This window comes from Rutidosis leptorrhynchoides, unplaced genomic scaffold (assembly GCF_046630445.1).
Source record: "Rutidosis leptorrhynchoides isolate AG116_Rl617_1_P2 unplaced genomic scaffold, CSIRO_AGI_Rlap_v1 contig356, whole genome shotgun sequence".
NCBI lineage: Eukaryota > Viridiplantae > Streptophyta > Magnoliopsida > Asterales > Asteraceae > Rutidosis > Rutidosis leptorrhynchoides.
In genome coordinates this window covers 60,815-74,462 of record NW_027266593.1, presented here as the reverse complement: position 1 = coordinate 74,462, position 13,648 = coordinate 60,815, and the positions used below count along the sequence as shown (strand labels likewise).

The window sequence follows — 13,648 nt, the reverse complement described above, 5'->3', positions numbered from 1 at the left end:
TCCAGTTCCAGAGCACTTTTATGCCTTGCCAATCTGATATTGAGAATTCGAGTCATCACGAGATAAAGAATAATAAGTGGAGCAAAAAAATTAAGAAGAGCTTCCAATTCCAGCTAGTACGAAACGAATCAATTTCGAATTAATTCACCAAGAAAACACAATAAAAAAGAAGAGTAGCCTGCTCATTTAAGTTGAAATATATATATATATATATTTTCATTGTAGGGACCGGGATTATAGTTTCACTGATATATTCATTAAAATCACTGTAACTATACTTTTAGCAGCTGATTAATTGAACACAAAATTGAATAAAAAACGATTTTTTCAATGGGTGAAAAAAAAATCATCGTGTTGCTTCAGATGTGCGCACATGGCATACCTTCTTCAGTGTTGACCGAGAGCAGCAGAAGACCTTCAAAGGGTTTAATGAAGGTTTAACATCATCGAATCGAGTTCATACTGTAGTAGACAGCAGGGGAGAGGGAGAGAAAGAGAGGGCGATCCGACGAGGTCGTTTAAGCCAAAAAAATAAAAAATAAAAAAAGTTTCGGCAAAACTACACATTTGGCCCTTCTAATTCTAAACACTTCTAATTTATCTCCATATTTAGTATTTTTATTCGTAAAAGACCCCTCTCGTTAAGTGTGAAAGGTCCGAAACCCACACCGTCGTTAACTTGTCTGATGAGGGAACCGCGGTTATCAAAACTAACCATTCTCCGTACGACACGTGATAAACTAACTTAGCACGCGCCAATGTTACAAATGGTTCAAGCCTATTCGTTTGCAATTTGCATAGTAGTATCTATCTATACCTAATAGGAATAATTACGTGGAGGGTCCCTGGACTATGGGCCGAATCACGCACAGATCCGAAAACTAACTAAAGCCACATATGGGTCCCCGAACTATGCACCGTCTAACATTCAGGTCAGTGCCGTTATTAACGGCAACGTGGCTTTAACGTCGCCGTTAACTCCCATAATGGATGCCACATGTTCACTGACATGACCTACCATTAAACTTGGCTCTCCTCCACCACCCACTATCACCACATCGCATCCTCCACCACCACACCGAGTCTCTTCCACCACTACCACTGTTGCCAGAGCCGCCTCTCTCAACTTTCCTTAAAATTTATATTCTCTCTCCCCCATCAACGAATTAAAAAAAAATATTATTTTCGTCCTAAAATATATACAAATTTTTACATATAATTAAGACGAAAAGAATACAATCTTATAAGTATTTTTTATTTCTTTACTCCCTTTTATAGCTTCATATCTAGAAACACCGAATAGGTGGAGATTTGGAAATTCGTTCCGTCGGTGACTGTGAACGACATCGATTTCTTTGGTCGTCTTCCCCAAACAACAGCAGAGGAGAATGAAGATCTTACTGATGACAAGTTTCCTCCTTACTACCGAAAAAAAAGCTTATAAATTCAAAACATCTTTTTTTTAAAGCTAAATTCAAAACATCTTACCAGAGGAATATTCATTGATTATTAATTGAACCTGTTTCGTAAAAAATCCCTAATCTCAAAACCCCTAATTTGAGTAGCCATCTGATTTTGTCAAAATTCCTAATTTGTTAAATCTCTAAATCTTTTATCGGGACAAAATCCCTAATTTTCCAGTGCTCAAACGCGGCGGGGAAGACGAATAACAGAGAGATGAGGCGTCGTGCTTGGTTTGACTACTCTGGATCTGGACAGACTTAGAGATAGAATCGTAAATAGTGTTTGGTACTTTGTTTCTTCGGGGCCGATGGTAGCTGAAGGATAGAATAGAACTAATTATGAATGAAGGTGAAGGAGAAGGAGAGGGACTGGTTTTGGTGTCTAATTTAAACCTGATCGTTGGAGATAGGATTGGTGGTGATGTTTATGTCGGCTTTGAAGATGGATGCCAAACCATGGATGATGATAACAAGAGATCTTAAAAAAAATTAAATAAAAAGCCACATCAGCATTGTTAGGCACATAACGGGTCTGATCGGGTGTGTTTGTTAGACGGGACGGGACAATTTGACACTGAAAGAACAAGACAATTTGGTGTAATACCGGACAGAACAACTCAGGCTAACAACCAAAGAATATTGATTATAAGGACCTATTTGTACAACTAAATTAAGTATAGGGTTCAAAGACAACTTTTATGTTTGGCATTTCGTTTAACAAAATTCATCTTACGATTTGGGATTAGGGTTCATCATCAACCATATTAATTTTCCGAAAATTGACATAGAATTCCAGAAGTAAATTCAAATTGGGATTAGGGTTCATCATCATTCCTCAGTAATCTCATCGGAATTCTCAAAATCTCAGCCACCGCAAGGCTTGCAGAGGGGTTGCGTTCTTCATATCTACATATTCCTTCTCCATCGTCGTCAACTACAACCCCAATCAGGTACACATCAAAACAAACTGGTAAAACAAGAAATGAAGCAAGAACTTTCGATACAAAAGGATATCCCTAAGCCGACGCATACATAAATTCCCAGACACGTTCATAGAAAAGGAACCCCATGGTGACGAAACCTTCGAGATCTTCGTCGAACGCCACGATCTCGTCGGAAAAGATGACCGCCCAAATGGATCGAAGAGATCGACGGCGAGACGGATCGACGGCGAGGTGGATTGGAGATTATGATCGAGATTCGAGAGGTTGTGTCGTCCGATAAAAAAGAGGGATGTGGAGTCGAGATAGTTTAAATTAGATTGTGTAATTCTATAAACATCGAGGGTAGGCTGATAATTATTCCGTCCGTCCCAAAATAAATATAAATTTTTTAATATAAATTATATGTAAAATTTTTTATTTATTTTTAAACTATTTTTTAAAAAGTGTTTGTGTCCAACTTTGTCCCAAGGTGTCCTACCATATTTGATACAAAAAAGTGAAATATTCTGAAAAAAGTTGTCGTGAACATGTCATGTTCGGGAAATCCGATGAGATTATTGAGGAATGATGATGAACCCTAATCCCAATTTGAATTTACTTCTGGAATTCTATGTCAATTTTCGGAAAATTAACAAACGTACTATTAGTGACATGTGGACACTCACTAATGTCGTGGACTTGTACGTTAAAAGGAGCATAGTTTGCTGACCCGTATGTGACGTTAGATAGTTCTCGGACCCAAGTGATTTTGGGTATAGTTTTAAAGTGTAATTATCCCTATCTAATAATCTATCTATTGCTTCTCCCTCACCAAACATTCGTCCATTTTCCTTTTTCTAATTCTCGTCATCCAAACAGACTATCTCTCTGTGTGCAGGCAAGGCAGCACTATGCAAAATCCACTCTCTAATTCTATCTTACACTGTCGATAAATGGCAGCGCAATACTCTAAGCCCTCTTCATCTTCTTCTTCTCCCCCTTCTTCATCGTCGAGGTCCTTCCCGTACCATCTCCAGCCCATGAAAATTACGATCCAGCCCTCGCAGCTCTCCGACAACGACCGGAGCAGCTCCGAGCTTCGAGCACTCGATTGCAACTTGACCTCCCTCTGTGATCACATCCAATTGGAAGGCTTCAATGCCGGCTCCTTCTCAGACGTCGTTGTCCACGCCATGAGCTCCACTTACCACCTCCATCGCTTGATTCTCTCTAGGAGCTCCTACTTCAGGTCTCTCTTTGTATTTCTTGCAATGTTTTCTTGTATTAATTGATTTAGCTGGTACAAGTATTTAATTTGGCATATTAATGTGTTCTGATTGGTTGTTTGTTTTAAATATATTTTTCGTCGGTTTGTTGCTGACCTGCTACTCGAACTAGTAACTACTTTTGTTTTCATTTTAGGTGGGTACCTTACTTATTTATTTTCGAAATGAGCAGTCAAGAAATTATGTGCAAGCTAAGAAGATGATGAACATTTAAATAACGATAGATTCACATTTTGCACTCTCTGGTAGCTTTGCTTTTATGTCTGTCAGCTGACCTAAGCCTTGCTGTCAAAATTATAAGTTTCACAACGGATATTTTCTACATCATGCTATGAGAATCTGTATATGCTTCCAGAGTTGTAATTTGGAAACATTCTTCTGTAGATAGATATTCATCATTATATTACTTGGTGCAAATTCATTTTTCCTTTTTAAAAATCTTTCTTTGGTATGGCAGGAACATGCTACACGGCCCTTGGAAAGAGGCTAGTTCTCCGGTTGTTAACCTGAATATAGATGATAAGAATGTGAACAGCGAGGCAATTGATGTGGCTCTAGCATATCTTTACGGGCATCATGCTAAACTTAACGATAATAATGCATTCCGGGTGTTGGCTGCTGCTTCTTTCCTCGATCTTCAGGTATGTGAATACTTAGGCATGCTCTTCTTTAGTCCTGAGGCGAAATGAATAATCCGAGATTTCAGAAACATATTTCTGTTTTGACTTTTTTCTGGCTATATTAGGAGATTCCCTTCTTTTGATTGGCCTTGCATCTTGAATCTTTCATGCAGGATTTATGTACAATCTGTACAGATTTCATCATATCTGAATTGTGGACATCAAATTTCTTGGCGTATCAGGTTTGATGTTTTTTACCTTTGCTCTTGTCCCGTCTTTTTGTTCCTCGTTCTTTAAAATTGACCATAACAGTATTTGCTTTCTAATGCAGACTTTTGCGGAGAACCAAGACTATGGGATCCATGGAGAACGTGTCAGAAATGCTTGTTGGGGATACCTTTGTCAAAGTGGTGCCACAGAGTTGAAAGAGGTAAATGGTAGAGACAATGTAAAGTTAAATATAGTAATAAACATTTCTTATCGTTCTGTCGATGCCAATTGAAATGAAACGACGTGAACGAATACATGCGGAATTATAGCTTCTATTTTAGACTACCAACTTGAATTAATCATTTAGAGTCACAAGAGTCTTTAACTTGATACCTAAAATATGTATGGCACCTTACTTGCTCAATTCTCACTGTTAAGGACTCTGTTACAACATTTGTATTTCAGTGTTTGGGTTAACCAGTAATCTTTGATAACTTCTTACAGACTTTACCTGTATTTTAAACAGATGCTTCCGAAACTTTCCTCCCAAACTTTGCATTCTTTGCTGACCTCAGATGAACTATGGGTACCTAATGAAGAGAAAAGGTAAGTTGCAGAGAAAACTGCTACTATAGATTTTGGAATATTATTTTCTGTGAAGTCACTCTGACTTCTCTTTAATTTAAAGGTTTGAGTTGGCGCTGTACACACTTCTTGCTAAAGGTGCTCTCTGCACAAAAGAAAGTTCTGAGCAAGGAAGTTTTGGATCTGAGATGGAGGCAGACATTCAATCTGATTCTTCTAGAATAAAGGGTAAAAATCTTGTTGATAGCCTTAGTCATCAAAGCATGCAGTCCGAACTTGGACATTTAAGTTTGAAAGATTGTTTGGGTTGTAATGCTGCTCATGACCTTTTGGGTAACTTTAAAGACCGTGTGATAGACTTTGGAGCAGGAGTTCCTGATTCCAACATAGAGATTCTACAACATGGAAACGATCAATCAAATTCAGAAAGGATGTATCCCTGCAGTATGGGTCAATCTTCTTCATTTAGTAGCACATTTTCAGGTACAAGTGGTACTAGGGCTATGTCTTCCTATGTTGAAATGCCAGTTGGTGTCAGGACAAGCGGACTAGGGAGTGGAGTGGCTATGGAGGGGCCATCGGAAGAGGACTCTTGCTATCAGTTAAATAACAACAGCTGGCTTGGCAGTGACCAGCGACATTGCTCCACAATGGACTCATCTTGTGAGAGTCTTATGCTCAGTGATTGGGGGCGTTGTGGGATACCGCCCCTTTCATGGGGTGGCAGGGTTGTTGGTAGAAGACAGGTAAAAGATCATGCTAAAGGGAATTGTGGGATTCGCAAAGATGAGTATGATGCTTTTGTTAATATATTTGAGGGAGGTTCTCTTTTATACTGCAACATGTCCTTTGAGGTTTTGTTGAATGTTAGAAAGCAGCTTGAAGAATTAGGTTTCCCTTGCCAGGCAGTGAATGACAGTCTTTGGCTGCAGGTTCGGTACTACATAGATATGTTCTCTTCCTATAGTTTATGCTTCTTTTTTATATCCTTGTTACCAATGAAATTCTCGGCCAATTTTTTGATCTGGCTATTCTTGGCATAAGTGACTCAAATTTATTCCAACCTCTATATATTATGCCTTTTAGAATATTATATTGATAGCCCGTTTTAAATTCTAATCTAGATCGTCTGATTATTTATTACAAATTTACAATACGTTAGACCATCGGCTGCTCAATTTTCTGTGTGAGCACTGAATAGAATATCACTTGATTATTTTCATTTGTTATAACGTAGATGCTCTTAAGCCAACGGGTGCAAGATATTGGGGCCTACACATGCAAAAAATGTTGCCATACAAGTATGGCATGTTCTTGCAAACAACCATTTGGGATTGCACAGGGAGTTTCTACTTCAGGTTATTATGTGCAAGATCATCAAAAACGCTTTATCTAGCGATATGGGAAGTGTATATGTTGCTGATTCTGCTCAAGGTGAAGGAAATGGCCTTTTTAGGCCTGTGAGGGTGCATGTGAGAGGACCAATTGATGGGCTTGCTGGTATTGGACGTGGAACTACATTTGTTCCTACCGATGCTTGGCCTCCTACGCGTTTTGTCTTTTCCCGTGTGCCCTTTGGTACGGGGAATAGAAATATCCAGCAGGCCCCTGCTAATGGTGATTCTGATGCGAGAACTGAGCATAATGGAGACCTAACTGGAGATGGCTTGACTGCTTTAGTTGGGTTGAGTCAGGGAGGGAGCAATGGTGCTAGCCAGAGAGGCTATGAGTCGGATCTACAAAGCCGCACTTCAGTGGCTGGAACGAGTACTAGTGGCTTTGGAGTCCAAATGCTCCATTCCCCAGAGCAACCTATTGAATGGGAGAATGCTAACAGTTCTTCAATATCGTTGGACATGAAAACACCACTAAATCACTTTCCTCCTTTTCGATTTGGGTAAGAACTTACATATTTGCTTTGCAAACTTGTTCGTCTGTTTTTATTTATTTGTTTTTGTGGCGTAATAGAGTAATCTACTGCTATTATTCCTCTGTTATATAATATTGTCCCTTAAATATGGAAGATCCTGATTTCAGCTCAAGCAATTTATTCATTTTCAGCCCGTCGCAAGATCAGTGTCTTCGTTATTTCATTTTTCAGATAATATTTATTGCTAAATGAAGGGTAATGTCGACGAACTCTGTGCTTATTCCTCAGGATTGAATTTGAAGATGTTCACAGGCTCAGTGATAGTCAAGTCAAGCACTCTCCTGAATTTTTTTATGCTGGTTCTTTGTGGAAGGTATAGAAAATGAGACTAATCATTCTGTGTGTGTTATTGTCACCCTGTTCAGTTATAAGCTGAAAAGGCAATCCGTTTGTGTTTTACTTGGTAATTGGTACTAGTTTAAAGTTATTTCTGGTCATGCAGGTCAGTGTACAGGCCTTCAATGACGAAGATCCTCAAGGACGTCGAACTCTTGGTATTATTTCTAATCGGTTGATATTTTGTTCTTGAAATATTATTTACGACTTTCAGGAACTGATTTCCTTGATAATTTCAGGTTTATTTCTTCACCGACGAAAAGCAGAAATATCCGATCCCATTAGGAAGGTAACAAGAAGAATGCTGTTAGTGATAGTTTGCAGTTGCATTCAACAAACTGCCAAGATACATTTTGCTTATGCGTCTTAATTGTTTCAGGTTCATATGTACGTCGACACTTGTGAAAAAGTTACCGCTCGTTATCAGGTGACTTTCTTGTACAAAATATTTAGAGCTGGTCATGTGGCACATTTTTAATATATTTTAGTATGGTTTTTAGTTGATCTGTCCTTCAAAAAGAGAAGTGACGGTGTTTGGAAGCTTCAAGCAAAGAGGCACACTTTTGCCGAAAGCTCCCAAGGGGTGGGGCTGGCGTACTGCTCTGTTATTTGACGAGCTTGCTGATCTTCTCCAAAATGGCTCATAAGGATTGCTGCTGTGGTGCAACTTGTCTGAAATTCAACCAAATCCAATGGCAGGCTTATTTGCATATACTAGTTGGCAGATACTAATGTCAGCAAATAGAGCAATAGCTACTATATTGGAGAAGAACAACCATTGTTTATTAAATGAAGTTTTTATATTTCCTTTTCTTAGAATGTAACAAGAAGGGAACGAGCAGTATATATAGCTCAAGTCCTTACATCAGAATATCATAATAGGGTTTTGTAGCCAACTTGGGCTTTTATGAAGCTTATGAGTAAATACTAATGGGTCATATAATTGAATCCAATAACAAGTGCTACAGCTATACTCTAATATTCCCTTTATTGAAGTTGCATTTTCATGAGTTAGATGAGATTTCTTTTGGTGCAAGGACACACAATTGTTGCCGCAGGTGAGTGAAGCACGCAGCAGTGAGAGGCTTAGTTAATACATCAGCAATTTGATTGGCAGTAGGAATATAGTTTATCTGAATTTGCCCGGTTTGTACTTTCTCTCGTATGAAATGTAGGTCTATCTCTACATGTTTGGTTCGAGAGTGATGGACAGGATTGGTTGATATTGCAACAGCCCCAGTGTTGTCACACCATATAGTAGGTAGTCTTATTGGTGTGATGTGCATCTGCTTGAGTAGAGCGGTAATCCATACGACTTCACACACGGTATCTGCAACACTTCTGTATTCTGCTTCAGAGATAGATTGTAAAACAACTGATTGTTTCTTTGAAGACCATGCAATGAGGTTCCCTCTAAGATAAATACAATATCCACTGACTAAACGAAAAGTGTTGGATTCCTTGGCCCAATCTGCATCCGCAAATGCAGTGAGAGTGAGATTAGTGAATGGGCAAAATAGAAGCCCATGATTGAGTGTGCCTTTGAGGTAATGCAGAATACGTTTAACTCCTCGCCAGTGAACATTAAGCGAACGTTTCATGGACTGGCTGAGTTGGTTTACACTGAATGCAATTTCAGGCCTGGTATTGCATATAATATTGAAGAGCTCCAATCTTCTTTAGTGATAGATTGATGAGCAACCATTGGAGTAGGAAGAGGATTAGCATCCATCATACCTGTTTTCTCAAGCAATTCACATATGTATGACTTTTGAGACATGAGCACACCACTTGGAAGGTGTTTAAACTCCATACCGAGAAACTGGTATATGTAACCAAGGTCCTTCACAGAGAATTGTTTACCCATCTCTGTAATAATATCTTTTATAACAGAGTCATTATCACCTGTAAGAATTAAATTTTCCACGTAGACAAGTAAATACGTGGTACACCCATTTGAACCCATTTGAGAATCGAATGAATAAACATGTGTCAGCTTGCGATTGGATAAATTGGAGGGCACAAAGATGGCTCTTTAAGGTGTCAAATCAGGCGCGTGGAGCTTGCTTGAGGCCGTAGATGGCTTTGTGGAGTCTGCAAACTAAGGGAGAGTCATAGGGTGATAATATTTCGAAACCAGGTGGTTGTGTCATGTAGACTTCCTTATGAAGTGTACCATTGAGAAACGCATTGTTGAAGTCTATTTGCCGAACTTTCTATTGTTTGGAGATTGCTACAGCCAGAATAGTTCGAATAGTTTGAGTTCGTGCCACTGGACTAAAAGTCTCAGTATGGTCAGAGCCAACAACTTGAGAGTAGCCTTTAGCTACGAGTCTAGCTTTATATCGAGCAATAGTGCCATATGCATGTTTTTTAATTTTAAAGAGCCACATACAACCAATCGGATACCGAGACTAGGGAAGAGTAGCAAGAGTCCATGTTTTACTCGATACAAGTGCTTGATATTCCACATTAACAGCTTTCTTCCATTCAGGTTGAGATAAAGCATCATAAATTTCAGTTGGAATATTTTCTGGCAAAGCTGCCATGTGAATGAGATGGAGGAACAATGGGTGGTGGAGTAAGTGGTAAGGAGTCTACACCAGGTTCACTTTCAGTATCATATTCTGGATTCAAATCAGGCTCATGTATGACGGGAGAATCTATTTGTGTTGCTGGTGAGGGTGAAGGTAGGGAAGCTAATGGTGAGGAGGTACATTCTACCAGTGCTGAAGATGGGATAATAGGAAAAGGGGTTGGGAAGCTTGGGACATGGGATATTTGAGGAGAGATGGTATGTTGTTTGTTGAAGGGAAACATGTCTTCATTGAACCGAACATGGCGAGAGATATAGAGACAACCATTTGGGTCGAGACACTTGTAGCCTCTGTGAGCAGAGCTATATCCGAGAAATGTACATGACACGGATATGAATTTCAACTTATGATTGTTGTAGCTTCTCAGGCAAGGGAAGCATTGGCATCCAAACACACGAAGAATCAAGTAGTCTGAAGGTTTAAGAAAGAGCTTCTCAAATTGTTGAGCAGCCTGATAAAGCCTTAGAATGAACCCTATTGATAAGAAAAATAGCTATAGTGAAGGCATCAGTCCAATAGAAAAGTGGCATGGATGCTTGTGCTAAGAGGGAGAGTCCAACGTCTATAATCTGACGATGCTTCCTCTCAATGAGGCCATTTTGTTCTGAAGTGTGAGGACAAGAAAACCTATGTTGAATGCCACTATTTGCTAGCAGCTTGGAGAAACTGATAAATTCTCTGCCACCACCGTCATTCCGAAAAGCAAGTATTTTAGTGTCAAATTTAAGTTCAACGGCTGTCTTGAAGTCAATGAAAGTCTGTAAAGCATCGGATCTTTTTGACAGCAAATAGATCCATGTGAACCGAGTGTAAGCATCAATAAAAGTTATGTAGTAATGTAACCCATTGGACACTATTGGAGCTGGTCCCTATAAATCAGCCATAATTAATTGAAGTGGAGCAGTGTATACGGTGGAAGAATTAGTAAAAGGTAATTTATGACTTTTACCAAGTTGGCAAGCAGTGTAAAAAAGTTTGCTTTCATTAACACTGAAAGTGACATTACATTTGCTAAGAGATTGACGAAGAGCCTCAAAAGAGGGATGTCCTAATCTACGGTGCCACAAGGTGAAACTAAGATCCTTAGTAACACTATTACATTGAGTCAAAACAGTATTATTTACATAAGAGAAGGAAGATGGTGACACTTCATAGGGCTTAGGAGTAGTGGGACACAAACTCAAAGATGAGGTAGACTTTGGAAGTGACAGCTGATATAGACCATTGCATTCAATTCCTTGAAGGAATAGCTGCTTGGACTGGATATCCTTAACAAAACAAATATCAGGGTAAAATTCAAAGAAAACGTTATTATCCTTGGTAAATTGTGATATTGATAATAAGTTTTTCATAATGTGGGGCACATGCAGCAATTTAAATAGGTGTAGAGGCCTCGGACTGGAAGAAAATGTGGATTGGCCGATATTTGCAATATTCACAATATTTCCATTACCCACAAGGATTTTACCTGAACCATGGAATGGTGCAGAAGTCTCCAAATTACTGCCAGAATGAGTAAGGTGATTGGTAGCCCCAAAGTCCGGATACCAAGAGTCATCTAAAACCATATTAGGCATGGTGATGAATGCTTGAGCAGCACCTACAACTTGTTCGGTTTGTGTAGAATGAGTGGGTGGGGCAGTCGATGATGGAGATGCAAAATAGTTGTTGGATGGAGGGGTATGATAGGTTTGAAAAATGGATTGTTGTGGAAAAGATTGAGGGGTGGATTGGTGTGTGTTAATAGGGTTGTAGATACAAGCATTTGCACTTATTGAGGCAGGGGAGTGTGTATGATGCAGGTTTTGTTGGGGAGGGGTTTGGTTTGCTCCAACGAAGGACTGATCAAATCGAAAATAACACTTGTGGGCAAGGTGGCAGACCTTACCACATATCTGATATTGAGGCCTAGTTTCGAAGCGACCACGTCCTCGACCTCGAGATTGATTAAACGGGCGAGAGGCCTTGATGAGGGTCGATATCTAGTTTGAAATGCCATGTGATTGGATTGACCGGGAGAATTCCATGACGAATGAGCTGAGTGTTGTGATGGTGATTGATGGATAGCCACATTAGCATGAGGTACATCTTGAGTGAGAAATGACTTTTGTCGAGCTTCAACATCTAGGAGCATGGTAGTGACAGAGTCTAAATCAAGGGTCGATTTGCTACCTGAGATAACTACAATGGTTGACTCATATTCAGCTGGGAGCTCGTTCAGGATATAAGAGATATGTTCAAAGTTATCGGTTTGTTTTTCACACAAAACAAACTTATCACATAGGGTTTTTATGCGAGAAAGATATTCCCTCATAGAGAGATCTCCTTTGCGCTGATTGAAAAGGAGATTTTGGTAGTGTAACTTTTTAGCAGCCAACTTAGTTGCAAACTGTTTGCATAGAGTACTCCAGATTTCAAAGGCAGTGTCTTTACCAAAAAGCAAGGGCAGTAGCGAGGGACTAATCGAGGAGAGGAACCATGAAGCTAGGACAGAGTCCTGCGGCTCATAGATAATGAAAGTTGGATTTTCAACCAAAAATCTATTGGAGTTCTTTATCTTTTCAAGAGGAATAGTTGTCGTTCCCTCGAGGATACGGTGAAGGCGGTATTGTTTCACCATGAGGAATACTTGTTGCTTCCAGAATAGAAAGTTATCTTCATCGAGATAAACTGTAATTTTTTTATATGAAAATATTTTCAGAACTACAGGTGAGTTGAACTCGAATAGGTCTGATGAAGATGAATTAGCAGCTGATTGGTGCGAGAGGGAATTGTCAGGCATTTTTTTTTTATTTTAGTTCTGTAAATATTAATAAACAGGATAGAAAAAAAAATTGATATAGAGAAACAATCATTATTTATTAAATAAAATTTTTATATTTATTTTTCTCAGTAACAAGAAAGGATCAAGCAATATATATAGCTCAAATCCTTATATCAAAATATCATAATAAAATTTTATAGCTAACTTAAACTTTTATGAAGTTTAAAAATAAATACTAATGAGTCATATAATTAAATCCAATAACAAGTGATATAACTATCCTCTAATAATTAATAAGTATTTTACTAATAAGAATAAACTCTTTAAATTTCTCTGTATATAGATAGATAGTATCATTGTATCAAGCATTTCCAGCATACAAAACTTTCAAGTTTTATTTATTTATATAAGAGAAAATCAATTCAGTGAATTCTCGACGAAATTGTTTCAATCAGTTTTTCTTACAATAATATAATATTAGCTGGATATATTTTTCTTCTACATTCTAATTAATTAATGTAAGATTATTTGTGTTCTCAAGCAAATCACTTTGAACTTGCACAGTAGTATATTTTTGAGGATAAATACATTTAAAGTTAAGATTAAAGAAATATCCTGAAGAGCTCGAGTGTCAGACTCTCGACGGATGTAATTCTGATTGGGTAAAAAAAAAAAAAGTAAAATGAAGAAATACGTAATACTGTATATACTTTTTTTCTTTTTTTTGAACATTACATCATACTAATATGTATGTATACTTAAAGGTCAAAGCGCCAACTACTCTATTTTTAACACCTTGGCTATGTAATTCAGTACTGGTTCGAATAGAAATTGTTTCCTTTTTGTTGTCTTTGTGAAGGGTTTAATTTCGATTTTGTCTGGATATGTAAATGGGATTCAAGTATCTAGGGTTTAGATTTCTTCATCTCCGACG

The 13,648-nt window shown here is 38.4% G+C and overlaps 1 pseudogene; it reads left to right on the top strand.

Moving 5' to 3' along the window:
* Window positions 1-3,339: 3,339 nt before the first annotated feature.
* LOC139883125 (uncharacterized) lies at window positions 3,340-8,029 on the top strand (annotated as a pseudogene).
* The last annotated feature ends 5,619 nt before the right edge of the window (window positions 8,030-13,648 follow it).